This window comes from Hylobates moloch, unplaced genomic scaffold, assembly GCF_009828535.3.
Source record: "Hylobates moloch isolate HMO894 unplaced genomic scaffold, HMol_V3 SCAFFOLD_18, whole genome shotgun sequence".
In the NCBI taxonomy this organism is placed as follows: Eukaryota; Metazoa; Chordata; class Mammalia; order Primates; family Hylobatidae; genus Hylobates; species Hylobates moloch.
Genome location: NW_026652293.1, coordinates 19,537,659 through 19,557,599, shown reverse-complemented (window position 1 = coordinate 19,557,599; position 19,941 = coordinate 19,537,659). Strand labels below are relative to the sequence as shown.

Sequence of the window (19,941 nt, the reverse complement as noted above, 5' to 3'; positions counted from 1 at the left end):
CTTGAACTCTCATACAGAGTGTTTGTTTGTTTGTTTGTTTTGAGATGGAGTCTCACTCTGTCACCCAGGCTGGAGTACAGTAGTGTGATCTTGACTCATTGAAATCTCTCCCTCCCAGGTACAAGCAATTCTTGTGCCTCAGCCTCCCAAGTAGCTGGGACTACAAGCATGTGCCACCACACCCAGCTATTTTTTTGGATTTTTAGTAGAGACAGGGTTTCATCATGTTGGCCAGGCTGGTCTCCAACTCCTGACCTCAGGTAATCCGCCCCCTGCAGCCTCCCAAAGTGCTGGGATTACAGGCGTGAGCCACCACACCCAGCATCCCATACAGAGTATTTGTAATGCCCTAAAAATCTACTATGTTCTGCCTATTCATCACTCCCTCTCCCCAATCCCTGCCAATCACTTATCTTTTTTACTGTTTCCTTTGTTTTGCCTTTTCCAACATGTTATATATTTGAAAATGTACAGTACAATGTCTTTTTGAGTTGGCTTTTTTCACTAAGTGATATGCATTTAAGAATTCTCCATGTTTTTTAATGGCTCATTTCTTTTTGGCACTGAATAATATTCCATTGTCTGGATGTACCACAGCTTATTTAACTACTTACCTATGGAATGACATTTTGTTTGCTTCAAGGCTTTGACAATTGTGAATAAAGCTGCTATAAACATCTTGTGCAAGATTTTGTGTGGACATAAATTTTCAACTCCTTTGTGTAAATACCAAGGAATATAACTGCCAGATCATATGGTAATAGTAAGTTTAGTTTTGCAATAAACTGCCAAACTGCTTTCCAAAGTGGCTGTGCCATTTTTCATTCTCACCAGCAAGAAATGAGGGTCAGCATTGCTCCATATCATTGCCAGAATTTCATGTTTCCAGTGTTCTGGATTTTGGCCATCCTAATGGATGTATGGTGGGATCCTATATTTAATTTGCATTTCCCTTATAAAATATGATTTGAGCATCATTTTATGTGCTTACTTACCATCTGTATATCTCCTTTTGTGAGGTATCTGTTAAAGTAGTTGACTCACTTTCTTAATTGGGTTGTTTGTTTTCTTATTGTTAAGCATTATATTTTCAATATGTTAAATTTTGCCTAAATGCTTCTTTCATAATATTTAAAGGTTTGTTCAGAAGGAGGTTCTGTGGGGAGAGAGGGAGAGGGAGAGGAAGAGAACACAAAAGAAAGAAGCTTGATCAGTAGTATGCTTTAAGAAAATTAATTTTTCCTAAAGCAGAGTCAGAAAATAATACTAAAAGGAAATGGGAATATGCAAAAAGTAAAAGAACAGCTGGTTTTTCTATTGTTGAGACTACATGGTAAACTTTTCCTTTTGTTTTTGGAGGGTAATATGATTAATAATATTTAAACATACTGTCACAGGATCCTTAGGGTATCACTTCACCAGCCAGAAACCTTTGTGACTGGCAGTGTCTCTGCTTAAGTTTTGCTTGTGCCTGCTGGGCTCATTCCACCCACTCGGCCCAGCAGGCTGCACTTGGCTCACTACCAGCCTGGATCCCATGCCTACCAAGGGCAAGTCAGGCTTGGAGTGGCAAGGGGTGTGTGAGTGAATGAACACAAGATCTGGCCACTGTGCACAGCCAGGCACGCTGGCAGCTGTGGCAGGGCAGGCAGCTCCAGGTGCTGGCACAGATGTTGGCTCCCTCTGAGGCTGTATCTGGACCAGACAAATCGCAAGTGGCTTCTGCATGTGATTGCTAAAAAGCAACTGGATGAGGGGAACATGGTGGTGCCCAAAATCTCGGAGACACCAGGAACTGCAGAGCCCCAAAAAGGGTGTTACAGCATGTCACGCCCTGGCTCAGGGAGCCCTGAGTTCTGGGCTCCCAGAAGAGCCATAGCTCTTGTCTCCTCATTGCCTGCAGCCAGTGACCTGGAGGGCATGTTTCATAGGGTTGTGTTTCAGCCTGTTTTTGTTACAGCTCTTTTAGTCCCACCGCCCCACTCTGGCCCATGGCTTCTGGGCTGGCCTGGCTCAACTACTGTTTCCCATCATGTCGGGTAGCTACCCAGTGCTGGCAGAGAGCAGGAGGGATATAGTGTTACAGCCCCCCTAGCTTCCACCTGCAGCTCAGCAAGCCAGCCAGGAAAGTGTTACAACCCCTTTAGCTCCCACCATTTGGCAGGTCCCCAGTTCTTGTCCCACGTCCAGGAAGAATGAGGCTATACAGACAACTGGTGGGTAAGCAAGTAGGAGAGGAGATTTATCTAGTTTCAGAACAGCTCTCAGTGGAGAGGAGACCCAAAGTGGATAGCTCCTATGTGTAGGCATGTTGTCCTGAGGAGTGTCTGAGTCTGGCTGAATCCAGGGGTTTTTGTGGGCTTAGAATGGAGGAAGTGCATGCTCACTGGGCCATGGGCAGGAATGGAGAAAGCACCACTTGACTGGGCGAAAGGCAACAAGGAAGTTCTCACTCCAGCTTGTGGACTTCACCCAGAACTGGTAGCCCGGCCCCCAGGCTTTAGGCTGTCCCTGGCTTGAAGGTGGGGTTCATCAGGGACCTGTCTCTTCCCACCTAGAAAACTGTCTGTGTCCCGCTGCCATCAATACCACATAAAATGTAATTGTTGAATATTCAAAACAACAATGTTGGGTTTTTGGTTGGAAGCCAGTTTAAACCTAAAAAGCACCAATAGGTAGTAAAATATTGCATGCCATAACCTTAGGTATCATATGCAAATAATCTTTTATAATTTTATTTTTTTCACCCTCCAGCAAATAATTTTGTAATGATCTGAGGTCATTCATCCAGATACCAGGAACTGGTACTAATATTCACATGCCTAAATATTGGAGTTAGCACAAGAATTTCTTTCTGACTTGCAATTTCACTTTTAAAATGAAACTTTTCTTCCTAAATACTTTCTTGTTTTCTTTAGGATGATTGCCACGAGGCATCATAGGATTGCTTTCTTGACTCTTTAACCTTCTTTTAGAACCTAAAACTTAAAACCTGCAGAGTCCGCAGTGTACCTTTCTTACTGAAATGCTACTGCTTAGAGTGCTTTAGCAGCTGGACCTAAAACCTAATGATCAGACAAAATAAGATCACAGCCTACCTGAAGGGGCAAATAGTGAAAATTTATTAAAAAGTTTAGAGCAGAAATGAAAAGAAGTGGGGTCCACTTGGAAGAGGGCCAAGCAGGTGACTTGAGAGATTCAAGTGCATGGTTTGACCTTTGGCTTGGGGTCTTATACTTTGGCATGCCTCCTGGGTTGCATCCCTTTTCCCCTTATTCTTCTCTTGCGGTGGGCTGTCCACATGCACAGTGGCTTCATAGCACTTGGGGTGGGACACATGCACGGTGTGTTTTCTGAAACTGTGCACATACTCACTTAAGGCATTTTCCCCTTACCAGTCAAGTGTTCCCAGAGAAAGGTCATATACTATATGTCAGTTAAACTCTGCCATTTTGCCTCTTAGTATGCATGCTTGAGCCCACTTGCCCAACACCTGAGATCTTATCAGGAAGCTACTTATCACCAGTGTCAAGTGTTTTCTATCTATTGGGAGACTGCCTTTCCCTGGCACTGGCTGTGACCAGTTATTATTTTAGAGACAGTTCTAAATAAACCACCTGACCATCACCTCATGGTCACCTGACATTCTTGGTGGTCATAGGGCCTTCTTCTGCCCTGCTTATGTCTGAGTAACTACCTACTGTAACACTTCAGGAAAACAGAAAGACAGTAACATGTATTGTACAAACAGCATTTATGCAAGTTAAATATACACAAAACAATACATTTTATTCCTAGATAAGATAGCTACAAAGATAAGAATGCTACATACCACGCTCACAATTTTCTCACAAGGAAATTTCTTGTGGGCCTCAAGGTCTTTACTCTAAAACAATTCTGTTGAATTTTACCTTGGTAGTGTAAACTGATAATTTATCTTCACAAGTAAAGCAGGACAAAGGATGAACAGAATTGAGTCATCCTCCTGCTCACTTGAGACAAATGCATATTGAAATACTTCCTCTTTCTTATTGTTTATATAAAAATGCAGATTCACTGAGCCAGACTAAGGCATTAGTGAGTATTCCTCTACCTCCCTCTCACATGTAAATTATGTATCTAGTAAAAAGCTGATCAAAGATTCAAAAGAAAGCAACAGTTTGCCTCTCATCTATCTATTACCTGGAAGCTCCCCTTTGAGTTGTTCTGCGTTTCAGACAGAACTGACGTACATCTTACACATATTGATTGATGTCTCATGTCTCCTTAAAATGCATAAAACCAGCTATCCCATGACCACCTTGGGTACATGTCATCAAGATCTCCTGAGACTGTGTCATGGTTGCATCCTTAGCCTTAATAAAATAAACTTTCTAAATTGATCGAAACCTGTTTTAGTTACTTTTGTTTCACAAAGGGCACAGAATTAGAGAAGAAAAAAAAGACTTGCAGTTTCAAAGACATACTCTTAAGAATACTTCCTGTTTTTTAAAACCACTTTGTCTTACATTTCACTGATTTCATCAGATGACTTCCATTAGCATCCATAAACTAGTATTGAGGCCATTCCAGATTAATGTTGAAGAGAAGTAAAATATTTTACCCCAAAATATATTTCTTTGAAATATTTTGAAGTGGCTGCCACTTGGCCATCCTGACAAAAGTGGCCTGGCAAAGCTGTCTTAAGTGAGGGAAGTTTGCATCTGTAGAGAATCTCTATTAATGCAGCCATACCCCCTACCTCCTTTTCTATGCCTTTCCAAGGATCCAGGAGACTCTGACACCTTTTAAGGTTCAAAAAGAAATATTTACCCTATATGCTGTCTCAGGGAAGCTTCACCAACATCTTAAGGCTACCTTTTCTAGCCAAGCTTCTTCCTTTCTCTCTCTCTTAACCTGTCTTGCCACTAAAGCTGACTTACTTGTATCTGGCCATGCTCTTGAGTCTGTATTATTTACTGTGGCCTCAGGATAATATATAAGTTTCTGTTTGTCATTGGGCACTTGGGTTTTTATTCTGAGGCACCCTTGTATACATGTGAAATAAATTTGTATGTTTTTCTCTTATCAATCAATCTGCCTCATGTCAGTGATGGTTAGCAAATCTTTAGGGGGCCAAGAGCCTATGAACCTCACAGTATAGTGGAACAAGCCAGGCGATTATCAAAACTGTTCTTCCCTTCTGGATGGTGCAGTGAAGAGAAACCAGGAAGCTGATCTGCTGGCAAAGGGGTAAAAATTTCTTACCTGCCAGGCTCCTGGCCTGTCTTTCTCATTGCACTCCAGCTGAGTAGATGGTAAAAATTACTGTCTCATCTGCAAGGTTTTGATTAATGTGACAAAAGGATTTGTATGACTAATCTTGTGTTGTAATGACTCTGGTGTACTTTTGGCACTTTGGAATATGAATATTTATATTGTTTGGCCCCTTTTTGTCTCAGAAAAGGCCTTTTGTTGTTGCCATTTTCCTTTGTTTTTTGTGTAATTCTGTTGTAAAGAGGAGTACCGTAGGGTAGAAGATGGACCTAGAACCCCTACATGCCGCTGTTCTAGCCAGCCTTGCAGACTGCTCAGTTTTGGTTTTTTGTTTGTTTGTTTGTTTTGAGATGGAGTCTCACCATGTCACCAGGCTGGAGTACAGTGGCGTGATCTTGGCTCAGTGCAACCTCTGCCTCCCAGGTTCAAGTGATTCTCCCACCTCAGCCCCCCGAGTAGCTGGGATTATAGGCAAGCACCACCATGCCCAGCTAATTTTTATATTTTTAGTAGAGACCGGGTTTCACCATGTTGGCCAGGATGGTCTCGCTCTCCTGACCTCGTGATCCGCCTGCCTCAGCCTCCCAAAGTCCTGGGATTACAGGCATGAGCCCCCATGTCCGGCCGACTGCTCAGTTTTTTGCAGTTCTTACTAGACCAATGTCTATTAAGACAAATGCTGTGGGTCCCTGACATAAAAACTAGATGAGGTTTCCCTTTCATGTTGTTTTATGTGTTGGAAGCTTGGCTTTCTGACTCTGTGGGTGTACTCTTTCTTAGTCTCCACTATCCAGAGGGTGTGAATTTTTTGGTTTATGTATGAAAGAACTGGGAGTCTGAGACATAATATTTTAAGGAGCACACTTTTCATACTGAACATGTCAAGCGATTAGAGGAGTTTTGTTTTAAAAGGCCCGACATCTGTGGGTCTTTTTTCATCTTTTACTATCTGAAGTTTACTTCTGACAATAAATTTTTGGGCATCGTGGGTATGTCTCCTCTATGCCCTCTCTAGGTATATGATAAAAGCATGGAAAACTACCACTGAGGCTTTAAAAAGACTTTTGGATTGAGTCACTATTGGAATAAATTATACCATTGAAAATTCTAGTTGTCAATGGCCAAAAGATAGAAAATATTTTAGAGATCTCTTATTCTAGACAATCGATGGGAGGATTAAATTCTTAAAAAGACATATAATAGTGCCATGGCTAGCCTTCCGAATTCTCTTGAGAAAAAAATTGCCATGGTTAAGTCAAACCTTAGTTAAGGCATATGGGTTTCATTTGGGAGGCTATGTTTGGTAAAGAAGTTCAAAAGGCAGAAAGATCATATGCTTGTCCTTGCTAAAATCTAGTAATAAGGGATTGAAAGAATTTTTAAAGAGCTCTATAGTCAAAATATGACTTAATTAAAATGGATTATTTAGGACATATATACACACACACGTGTATACACACACACACATATATATATCATATAAAATTACATATGACATATATAATTTTAGGCCTCTGTTCTCACTCTGTAAAAACTTCTCAGTCAACTGAACTCTGTTTAACTGTCTACTTCTGCTTGTTTCTCTTTCTACTTGCCACACTCTATGCCATATGTGGGACCTAAAAAAACAAACAAAAAAAACGAAATGAATTTCTAACAGCCTGAGATTCCTTGGGAAAAACTGAAAAGGTGTCAGGCCCCCATGATTGAGAGGAGCCTCTATTTTTCCTCATGGAATCCCAAGATTTGTAAGCAGACAGGTTCCACTCAGGTCTAAAAACTCCTCTCCTTTTTATTGCATTATCTAATCTTTCTGGCTTTTGGGGATATCAGAAAGTACTTTACATTTTGAGAAAATTTTAGACCTTCGTATATGTAATAGCTAGGTAATAGATATACTTTCAGAGATGGCTAGTGGTAGTTGCTTACAATAAATAATTATTACTCTAAGGGCTACTCTTTGCATGTTTTAGACAAGAAAGTATGCAGTTTAAATGCTTAGAAAAATGTCTTTGAAACATAGTGCACTGTAAAAGCATGATGTGGTCTGGTTCTGTGGCAGTTCTCTCTCTTTGGGGACTCAAGATTCAGTGTGGGTCTGCTCTGAGCTCAGTGGTCCAATTAAAAGATGGAGGCTAAATTAAATACCTATGTAAATAAAATTGCTTTTATAAAATTCTATGGTAGACAGAATTCTATGATTTTGTGTTGCCTTGGTATCCATTTTTAATCTTCCTCTAACACACCCAAGCTTTTTCTCTCTTTCTTTGGTTTGAGACATAAATTTGCAACCCTGTTTTCTCCAAACCTCAGTGAGGGCATTGACCATGGCCTTGTGAGGCAGATAAACTTTAACCTTTTCACAATTTAATCCAACCGTCCTTTAAACTAGTGAGTTTATCTGTCTCGTGGCTAAAATTTAAAAATCAAAACTAGAAAGGCCTTATTTTGGTGTATGTCTTTATGTATACATCAGTATATGTCTATGTACTGTATACATGGGTATCAAATTGACTTACTCATAAATTAAGTAAATAAGCCAAAGTGCTTTTCAAGTTCACGTTATTTTATTAATTTTTGGTAAATAAAGATTGTATTTAAATTATTGGTAAGATAAAGTAGAAACAGCTTCAGAATTTAGACATTTGGTCTGGATTAGTCACTGTCTCTACTAGATGTTTTAAGATATAAAACTTTGCTTCTGACACTTGCTTAACTTATCTACAAACTTATGTCCTTAGGTTTGAGCCTTTAGAATACGATGCAGACTAGCTCCAGGCATTGTCTTTTGCCCTTGGCTCTGCAGCTGGTACATAATTAAAATTGCTTACCTCCTAGGTTTCTCACTAGGAATAGGAGTTACTAACTCTTAAGTTAACATTACAATTATGTATGTAATTAAAACTACTAGACACATACAAAGTGTATTAAAGAGGTAGGATTTGTTTTTGGTAAGAAAATGTTAAAAGAAGATGTGGGAGTGTGGTTCTTTTTAAGAGAGAGTAATTTTATCTAGAGGTGTTTAAGGATTGTTTTAAGATAAAGAATAATAGGACAAAATTAAAGTTTCAAGCAAGTTGTAGAAGCTTTGTGGAAGACTGACCTTGTCAAAGGAATTCTGTATGTGAGCAGGCTGGTTAAAATTTAAAGAGGATTATTTCATTTTTCTATAAATTAAACTTTAAATAAAAAGCACACTGATGCAGGGCCATAATCTAGGCCCCTGGATTGAAATAACTGGGTTTTCTTGGAGCATTGATCTGCTGTTTTATAGAAAATTATGAAAAGGTATAAAAGGTTTGTAGAAATCTTACAAATCTTAGAAATCAGTTGAAATCTTATGACTCAACTGATTAAAATTGAATTTATTTATAAGGATTTATTAAAAATTAGCTTTAGCATTAATAATACACTATAGAAGGTAAAATTTGGTTTTCTCTTGAATAAGCTGTAATATTGAGAGACAGTGAAAGATTTTTGTTTACCTTTTCAGTAAGCTGCAAAAGGAAAAAAAAAAGAGGAGAGAAAGGGAAATGGATTTAGTTGGCCTTATGCTGCTTTTATTTGGTCTTACTGTTTTGGAAAGTGAATCTCCTCTATATAAAAAAGTAAGGTTTTTCCTTAATTGAAATTTTTGGGTTATCATCTTGGTTAAATGAAAGACTTATTTTATATTACCTGTTATTCTATTTTGTGATATGAAGTGTTTAAAACCATTGATATTTGAGAAACTTTCTAAAATCAAATTCTAAATTCAGTCTCTTGGACCTCATTTGTTTTTAGATATAAAGTCCCCTGAAGCCCAAGAAAGACATATTGGGCTTATATGATATGTTAAAATTAGACAGAAAGCATTTTCAAATGGGAAATGTTTGACTTTCTGTGGGATATATATATTTATTTTTTTTATTTTTTTATTTTTTTATGGAACAGTGCAACCTGACCCATCAGAGACATAAATTCCCAAGTGTTTTAAATTTGTTTTCCCCATCAGAATGGTACATGGCAGATAGTAGAATTCAGCACCAGGTTGTGGCTGTTGATGCAGAGCCAGCCACAGGCTGGGCTCCCGCCATTCTGGGTGGGCCTGGCGGCCTAGGCAGCCTGGGGTGCGCTAGAGGCAGGCTCCATATCCACAGACCACCCCGGACATGAGGCTCCTAAGCTCCGAAAGGGATCCTAGGCCAGGGCTGGGTGGGAGTCTTGGGCCCTTGGTTTCTTAAGGGGTCTCAGGGCATCTAAATCTCCTACTCATGAGTGTCTCATCCCCTGACTTCTGCACAGGGAAATCAATGGCCCCAAGCGCCCTAGGTTAATTGAGGTTTGAGTGCCAGTAACCACCCATAACAAGGTTTGTATGTTACAAAATTGCATGTGATTCCTATGACTCTGATATGCCTTAGTATGCATTATCAGTAGTAATTATAATTACTGTGTTAAATTGTTATATGCTACATAAACAACCAGATTTTCTTGTCAATTGTGTCTTTGACCATGGCCACTCTAAGACTTCTGTCATCTACTATTGTTGTTTTACTTTGATCCTTATCAAAAGATGGTTTATAATCAGCTATTGGAATCTGATGGATATGCTTGAATGCAGGTTTCCAATAACTTTGGAGATTTTGCCATTGGAATAGAGAGAAAAACTTCAGACTCTAATGGAGAGCTAATGTATTCATGAGGATTGCTGGCCCAATCATGAGCAGAGCAGGAGTTAATTGCATGGACTGAACTAATAGATGACTGAAATAATCTTTCAATGACCCTTTTATTTGAAACATTGATTTTTTTTAGCTTTGTTTTTACAAGTCAAGAAAACTTTTTACTTTTAAGCTATTTACAGCTTTTAACATTTGGGTAAAGTATATTCTTATGACCAAAATTTGAAGCGTATTTCTTTCTTTCTACCTAATTTCTCCAGAACTTGGAAAAACTGTTTGGTATTCTTAATTTATGGCAATGTAGTTATTTGCATAAGTTCAGTAAGAATCTGTTTTCTACTGTAACAGGTCAAAATTGAAGGCGCCAATTATGTTACCAAGGCTTTGACTAGAATGGCATGTTTTCAGTATGAGGAAGCTGCTTTGAGGAATTGAAATTGACTTTATAGAGCTGATAAAATCCCATTGTTAAAACTGGCCTCATACCTTATCCTTTACTTACTCATGGCAAGTAAAGAATCTTACTTTCTGACAGGCCCAGGAGCCTCAAGTTACCTTAGGTCCCCCAAAAGAGGAATTCTCCCAATTTATGCAGATATCTGCAAGGACAGATAAATCGTTGCCTGGGCTTGAGGCTTCTAAAAGATATAATTTTGGATTCATTATGGAAAAAAAAACGTTCCAGCAAAGCCAATTTAAAAAATAGCCTAGATGGCAAATAATTATTCTTGTTGCACTTTGTGCAAATAATTAGGCCAGGTATAACAGAATTAAAACTTATTTTGCAAATTGGTCCGACTATGATTTTGTGTTTAGCAAAATTGGAGAATTAGAGAAAAATTGTGTTTCAAAAGAAACTATGTACACTTGTAATTAGATTCTAGTCTTGGCCATTGGTATTCAGTTTTTATTATTTTCTACAATTTGAACTGAATCCTGAATTTTTTTCCTGGCTACAAGTCTCCAAACTAATGTTTTCAATTTCTTTTCTCTCCCATTTTTCTGACTTGAAAGACCTAGAAATTAAAACTGCTTCTCTTAAAGCTCTGCAAATGTAAGCTAGATAAACTTTGGGAGAAAATAACAGAACTTATATATAAACAACCTTTTTGCCTGTGTGCTGATTAAGGGCTTCTCAGAAAGTGCATTTGAAGGCCTGGTTTAAACTACAGTCCAGAAGAATCTGTTAGATTGCCACTGCAATCTGAAGATGCCTCAGAGACTCTAGAAAACCTAGTGTATAGACTGCTCCAGACATTAACTTTTGTTTATACTTCTGTTTCTATAGAAATGTGTCTTATTAGAGATATGATTGTTTGCATCATATGCAGAGGCCTAGCCCATCTGCAATGTTACCTCCTGGAATGGGACACAACTGTTTAACTTAACTGATCTATTCTCAGGACTAAGAGATTGACTAAAGATGATATGGGATGATATATTTAAATTGGGTCCTTTCTATTGATCCCAATTTGTCATTCTACTCCTTTGTCTAACTCTGTCTCACATCCTGTAACCCAAATCTCTCCCAATCTATCACCTTGGCTTCTGATATGTTAAACTTCTTTAAAGTGTCAAAGTGAGGACTGGAGGCAATTAAAATATTTTATTCCAAAATATATTTCTTTGACATATTTTGAAGTAGCTGCAACTTGGTCATCCTGATAGAAGTATATTTGCAAAGTTCTGTTAAGTGGGGGAAATTTGCATCTGTACAGACTACTAATGTAGCCATCCCTACTTTCCCTTTCTATGTCCTTCCCAGGATCCAAGAGACATTGAGTCTGAGACCTTTTAAAGTCCAGGGGGGAGAAACACATTTACTGCCTTTTTTTTTTTTTTTTTTTTGCTTTGTGGAACTCTTCATCTCTATGACAAGGCCATCTTTGCTAGCCAAGCTTCTTCTTTCTTTCAAGCCCTCTTAACCTGTCTTGCCACTAAACCTGTCTTACCTATTTCTGGCAATGGTCTTCAGTCTGCATTATTTACTGGGGCCTTAGGATGGTATATATGTTTCTGTAACTCATTGGAAAATTGGATCTTCACTCTGAAGGCTCCCATGTATACAGATTAAGTAAAGCTGTATGTCTTTTCTTCTATCGATCTGCTTCATGTCAGTGATTTTTAATGAATCATTAGGGGGTCAAGAGCCTAAGAACCCCACAATGTGTCTCCACCAAACTGTGTTAAACTATTCAAAATAAATAACTGAGTGAAAAAAAGATAATACACAAAATATTTTAGACTAGTTGTATAAGGGCGCAAAGGAATAAAATTGGAAATTAAAACAAAAAATAAATTCAATGAGGGAGAATTAGCACAGCCAGTGATATAATATACCATAAATCAAAAGGAATAAGTAATTGGATCTGTAAATTTGGTGTAAAATGGACAACAGACTAGGAATTCAGAAAATCAACTTCACGAGTTATTTCTGTTTCTTCACCCTGCACCCACCCCCACAGAATTTTTCATTATTAAGCAAAAAACTAATTTTTGGAAGATACACCCTAGAAAATTAGCCCAAACAATAGGGCAAGAAATAAAAGACTGGAAAAAGTTCATTAATCAAAGAATTATAAGAGAAAATGTTTCTGAGAGAACCTGTCAGAATAAAAGTTTTTATTAGTTGATGAAAGAGATTAATTCAGAAATGGACACATAAATAGTCTTGCAAATGTTATGACTTCTAACATCATTTTAAAACTAATAGGAGCAGGTAGAACATAATGGCCAAATAGAAGCCTCCAGTGATTATCCTCCCTGCAGGAACACCAAATTTGACTACTATCTACATAAAAAAGCACCTTCATAAGGACCAAAAATCAGGTATATGTTCATATTACCTGAATTGAGCTTCATATTGCTAAAAGAGGCACTGAAGAGGGTAGGGAAGACAATCTTGAATTACCAACGTTACTTCCCCATTCCTTGGCAACAGCAGTGTGGCATGAAGAGAGAATCTGCTGTGCACTTGGGGAGGAGGAGAGTGCAGCAATTGTGGGAATTTGTATTGAAACTTAGTGCTGCCAACACTGGGCAGAACTCAGTCAATGCCCACAGGGGGACATTTATACCTGCCATAGCCAGAGGGGAATCACTCATCCCAGCAGTTGGAACTTGAGTTCTGGCAAGCAACAACACTATGGGCTAAAGTGCTCTGGAATCCTAAATAAATATGAAAAGGCTATCTGGGTCTGGCAGGAACTGCAACTTCTAGGCATGTCCTAGTGCTGTGCTGGACTTGGAGCCAGTGGACTTGGGGGGCACCTGACCTAGTGAGAAGCCAGCTGGGGCAGCTAAAGGAGGGACTGTTTCATTCCTCTCCCAACCCCAGATCCAAAACAGAATGCTTCCCTTTGCTTGAGGGAAGGAGAGGGATGAGTAAAGAGGACTTGTTTTGCAACTTGGATACAAGCTCAACCACATTAGAATAGGGCAACAGACAGAGTTTTGAGGCTTCCATTCCAGGCTCTAGTTCACAGATGACATTTCTAAATATACCCTGGGTCAGAAAGGAACCCAATGCCTTGAAGGGAACCACCCACTCCTGGCAGAATTCATTACCTGCTGGCTAAAGAACTCTTGGACCCTGCATAATCAGCAATGGTAACCAGGCAGCATATGCTATGATTTTTGAGTGGGACTTTGAGATGTGCTAGCTTCAGGTGTGACACAGCATCTTCACAGCTGTGATGGATATGATGAGAGACTCCTTCAGCTTGAGAAAAGGAGAGGAAAGAATAAAGGAGATTTTGTCTTGCAGCTTAGGTACCAGCTCTTTTACAGTAGGGAAGAACACCAAGTAGGTTCTTGGGATCTTAGATTCTAGGCCTTGGCTCTTGGATGGCATTTCTAGACCTACACTGGGCCAGAGAGCCCAGCCCTGAAGAGTGAGTCTCAGGCCTAGCAGCATTAAAAATAAGCTAACTAAAGAGCCCTTGGGCCCTAAGTGAATATTGGTGATACCTGGCTGCACTCCTGTTGGCCTGTGGTAGTGGTGGACATGGAAGAAACTCCTCTAGCTGGGGAAAGGGGAGCAAAGAGCAGAAAGGACTTTGTCTTGTGGTTTTAGTGCCACCTTAGCTGCAATAGAATAGAACATCTAGTATACTTCTAAGTTTTCCAGCTTTAAGCCTTGCCAACTGGGCAGCATTTCTAGACTTTCCTGGTGCCCAGTGGAACTCACTGCCCTGAAAGGAAGAACACAGGACTGGCTAGTGTCACCACCTGCTGATTGTTGAGCCCTGGGACCTTGAGCAAACATAGATGGTAGCCAGGTACTGGTTACAGCTGGCCTTGGGCAAGACCTAGTGATGTGCTCATTTCTGGTCTGACCCTGTGCAGTCCCGGTGGTGGTGGCCATAAGGGTACTTATTTCATCCCTTTTGTGGCTCCAGGCAGCTCAGTACACACACACACACAGAGAGAGAGAGACACTCCATTTGTTTGGTAGATAGTAAGAGAAGAGAACAAGAGTCTCTGCCTGGCAATCCAGAGAATCTTCCAGATCTAAATTAAGACTACCAAGGTGTTACCTCTACAAGTCTGCAAGAAATACAGAGTTATTGGGCTTTAGGTGCTCTCTGTACAGCTGTAGTGATCAAAAATTTAGATCACAACACCCAAGTCCCTTCAAATACCTGGAAAGCCTTCACAGAAGGATGAGTACAAACAAGCTCAGACTGCAAAGACTGCAGTAAATACCTAACTCTTTAACACCCAGACACTGAAACAAATACGCAAGCATCAAGACCATCAGGAAAACATGACCTCACCAAGTGACCTAAATGAGGCGCCAGAGATCAATCCCAGAGAGATAGAGATATGTGACCTTTAAGACAGAGAAGTCAAAAATAACTGTTTTGAGAAACAAAAAAAAAAAGAAATTCAAGGCAACGCAAAGAAGGAATTGAGATGCCTATCAGATAAATTTAGCGAAGACATTGAAATATTTAAAAAGAATCAAGCAGAAATTCTGGAGCTGAAAAATGTAATTGACATACTGAAGAATGCTTCAGAGTATCTTAATAGCAGAATTGACTAACAGAAGAAAGAACTAGTGAGCTTGAAGACTGCCTATTTAAAAATACATAATAAGGGAGGAAAAGAAAGAAAAACAACGAATAAAGCATGCTTACAAGATCTAGAAAATAGCCTCAAAAGGGCAAATCTAAGAGTTAATGTAAATCAAAAAAGAGCAGGAGTAACTATACTTATATCAGACTAAATGTGAGGACAACAACTATAAAAAGATAAAGAATGTCATTATATAATCATAACAGGGTCAATTCAGCTGGACAATATGACAATTGTAAATATATATATATGCACCCAACACTGGATCACCCACATATGTGTACACACACACATATATACACACACACACATATATGTATGGGTGATAAATGAAATATGAAATATATATGTATGTATATATATGTGAGTGTGTGTGTGTGTGTGTGTGTATATATATATATATATATATATATATATATATATATATATATGTAAGGCACATATGATTAGAGCTTAGATCCCAATACAGTAATGGCTGGAGACTGCAACACCCCACTTTCAGCATTGGACAGATCTTCCAGAAAAAAAATCAACAACAAAAAAATGGAGTTATTCTATACTATAGATCAAATGGACCTAATAGATATTTACAGAACATATCATACGATAGCTTCATAGTACACATTCTTTTCCTTAGCACATGGATGATTCTCATGGATAGACCACATATTAGTCCACAAAACAAGTCTTAAAACAGTCAAACAAACTGAAATAATATCAAGTATCTCCTCTGACCACAATAAAATAAACCCAGAAATCAGTAAGAGAAATTTTGGAAATTATAAAAACAAGGAAATTAAACAATGTGCTCCTTAATGACTAATGGGTCCATGAGAAGATTATGAAGGACATTGAAAATTTCTTGAAACAAATAATGGAAATACGACATCTTAAAACATATGGGATATAGCAAAAACAGTACTAAGAGGGAAGTTTATAGCTATGAGTACCTAAATCAAAAAAGAAGAAATTCTTCAAATAAACAGCCTAACAATGCATCTTGAAGAACTAAAAAGCAAGAGCAAACCAAACCCAAAGGTAGGAAAAAGAAATAATAAAGATTAGAGCAAAAATAAATGAAATTAAAATGAAGAAAACAGGCTGACATGGTGGCTCATGCCTGTAATTCCAGCACTTTGAGAGGCTGAAGTAGGTGGATTGCTTGAGGCCAGGAGTTCCAGACCAGCCTGGCCAACATGGCAAAAACCTATCTCTATTAAAAATACAAAAATTAGAGGGGTATGGTATGCATGCCTGTAGTCCTAACTACATTGGGAGGCTGAGACACAAGAATCACTTGAACCCAGGAGGCAGAGGTTGCCTTGAGCTGAGATTGTGCCACTGCACTCCAGCCTGGGGCGACACTGGGGTGACAGAGCAAGACTTTTGCCGAAAAAAGAAGAAGAAAATACAAGAGTCATGAAAAGTTGGTTTTTTGAAAAGATGGTCAGACTAATGAAGAAAAAGTGAGAGAAGACACAAATAAAATCAGAGATGTAAAAAGAGACATTACAATTGATACCAAAGAAATTCTAAGGATCATTACAGACTACTATGAACAACTATATGCCAATATATCAGGAAACCTAGAATAAATAGACAAATTCTTAGACACGTACAACTTAGCAAGATTGAGCCACAAATAAATCCAAAACCTGAACAGAGCAATTTCAAGTAATGAGATAGAAAAACATAATAAATATTCGCCCAGTAAAGAAAAGCCTGGGACCTGTTAATTTCATTGACGAATTATACCAAACATTTAATGAAGAGCTAATATCAATCCTACTCAAATTATTTTGAAAAATAGAGGAGGAGGGGATACTTCCAAACTTATTCTGTGAGGCCAGTATTACCTTGATACAAAAATCAGACAATGGCACATCCGAAAAAGAAAACAACAGGTCAATATCTGTGATTATCACTGATGCAAAAACCCTCAACAAAATACTAGTAAACAAAATTCAACAATACATTAAAAAGATCATTCATCATGACCAAGTGAGATTTATCCCAGTGATGCAAGAATGGTTCAACATATGCGAATGAATCAATATGATACATCAGATCAACATAATGCAGGACAAAAGCCATATGACCATTTCGATTGAGGCTGAAAAAGCATTTGATAAAACTTAATATCCTTTTATTTCAAAAACCTCCAAAACTGGGTATGGAAGGAACATACCTCAACATAGTAAAAGCTATATAAAACAGACCCGTACCTAGTATCGTACTGAATGGGGTAAGCTGAAAGCCTTTCTTCTAAGATCTGGAACATGACAAGGATGCCCACTTTCACCACTGTTATTCATCATAGGACTGGCAATTCCAGAGAAAGAAATAAAAGGCATCCAAATTGGAAAGAAAGACATCAAACTGTCCATGTTTACAGACAATATAATCTTATATTTGGAAAAACCTAAAGAGTCCACTGAAAAACTACTAGAATTGATAAATTCAGTAAAGCAGCAGAATACAAAGTCAACATACAAAAATCAGTAGCTTTTTTTTTTTTTTTTTGAGACAGAGTTTCACTGTTGTTGCCCAGGCTGTAGTGCAATGGCTCAATTTTGGCTCGCTGCAACCTCTGCCTCCTAGGTTAAAGCAATTCTCCTGCCTCAGCCTCCTGAGTAGCTGGGATTACAGACATGCGCCACCATGGCCATCTAATTTTGTATTTTTAGTAGAGATGGGGTTTCACCATGTTGTCAGGCTGGTCTCAAACTCCTGACTTCAAGTGATCCACCCACCTCAGCCTCCCAAACTGCTGAGATTACAGGTGTGAGACACTGCACCCAGCCAAAAATCAGTAGCATTTCTATATGCCAAAAGCAAACAATCTGGAAAAAAAAAGTAATCCCATTTACAATTGCTACAAATAAAATGAAATAGCTGGAATTTACTTAACCAAAGAAGTGAAAGGTCTCTATAATATAAACTATAAAACATTGGTGACAGAAATTGAAGAGAAAACAGAAAATGGAAATGTATTCCATGTTGATGGATTGGAAGAATTGATATTGTTAAAATATCCATACTACCCAAAGCAATCTATAGATTCAATGCAATATCTATCAAAATCCTAATGGCATTCTTCACAGAAATAGAAAAAATAATCCTAAAATGTATATGGAATCACAAGAGATTCAAAATAACCAAAGCTATCCTGAGAAAAAAGAACCAAAGTGGAAGAATCACATGACCTGTCTTCAAATTATACTACAGAGCCATAGTAACCAACATGATACTGGCATAAAAACAGACACAAAGACCAATGAAACAGAAGAGAGAACCAAGAAACAAGTTCATACATTTACAGGAAACTCATTTTTAGCAGAGGGGCCATAACATACTGTGAGGTAGGGACAATATCTTAAATAAATGGTGCTGAGAAAACTGGATATCCATATGCAGAAGAATTAAACTAGACCCCCATTTCTCACCATATACAAAGATTAAAATGGATGAAAGACTTAAATCTAATACGTGAAACTGTGAAACTACTAAAAGTAATCACTGGGGAAACACTCCAAGACATCAGTCTGGACCAAGATTTTCTTGAGTACTATTCCACAAGCTGAGGCAGCCAAAGCAAAAATGGACAAATGGCATCGCATCAAGTTAAAAAGCTTCTGCACAGCAAAGGAACAATCAAATAACGAGGAGACAACTTATAGAATGGGAGATAATATTTGCGAACTATCTATCTGACAAGAGATTAATAACCAGAACATATAAGGAATCCAAACAATTCTATAGGAAAAACATCTGATAACCCAATTAGGAAATGGGCAAACTATCTGCCTAGACATTTATCAGAAGGAGACATACAAATGGCAAACAGATATGTGGGATGGTGCTTAATGTCAGGGATCATCAGAGTAATGCAAACCAAACTACAATAAGATATTATTTCAGCCCAGTTAAAATGGCTTTTATCCAAAAGACAGACAAAAAAAATGCTGGTGAGGATTTGGAGAAAATGGAACTCTTGTACACTGAGGGTGGGAATGTAAATTAGTACAACCACTATGGATAATGGTTTGGAGGTTCCTGAAAAAACTAAAAATGGAGCTATTATATGAACCAGCAGTCCCACTGCTTGGCATATCCTCAAAGAAATCAATATATCGAAGAGATATTAGGACTCTCATATTTATTGCAGAACTATTCATAATAGCCAAGATTTGGTAGCAACTTAAGTGTCCATCAGCAGACAAACGGATAAAGAAAATGTGGTACCTATACATGATAGAGTACTATTCAGCCATAAAAAAATGGGATCCTGTCATTTGCAACAACATGGATAAAAATGGAAATCATTATCTCAAGTGAAATAAGCCAGGCACAGAAAGACAAACATCACATGTTCTCACTTATTTGTGGGAGCTAAAAATTAAAATAATTGAACTTATGGAGATAGAGAGCAGAAGGGTGGTTATGAGAGACTTGGGAGGGTAGTGGAGGTAAGAGGGGATGTGGGGATGTTCAATGGGTACAAAAAATACAAAGAATGAATAAGATCTTATATTTGATAGTATAACTGGGTGACTATAGTCAATAATAATTTAATTGTACATTTAAAAATAGCTAAAAATTGTAATTGGATTGTTTGTAACACAAAGGCTAAATGCTTCAGGTGATGGGTGCCCTGTTTATCCTGATGTGATTTTTTTTACACATTATATGCCTTATCAAAATATCCCATATACCCCATAAATATAGACACCTATTATGCACCCACATAAATCAAAAGTAAAAAAATTAAAAAATAATGAAATATATTACAATAGAAAATAGAATTACATCAGCTATGGGCTTTTGCTCTGAAATGTTAGAAACCAGAAGATTTTTTTCAAATTTGACAGAATTACAAAAATAAGAGTTTATATTCTTGGAATCCTATTATGAGAGAAGCAGTTGTAACAGAATTTGGAAA

At 38.2% G+C, this 19,941-nt stretch overlaps 1 long non-coding RNA gene across 1 annotated transcript in view; it reads left to right on the top strand.

Annotated features, from left to right (window-relative positions):
• Positions 1-11,747, top strand: part of LOC131381823 (uncharacterized) — a 466,887-nt gene extending 455,140 nt beyond the window's left edge. Inside the window, exon 5 of the long non-coding RNA XR_009210781.1 lies at positions 11,686-11,747. This is a non-coding gene — a long non-coding RNA (uncharacterized LOC131381823). The remainder of the gene's footprint in view (positions 1-11,685) is intronic.
• Positions 11,748-19,941: the final 8,194 nt, after the last annotated feature.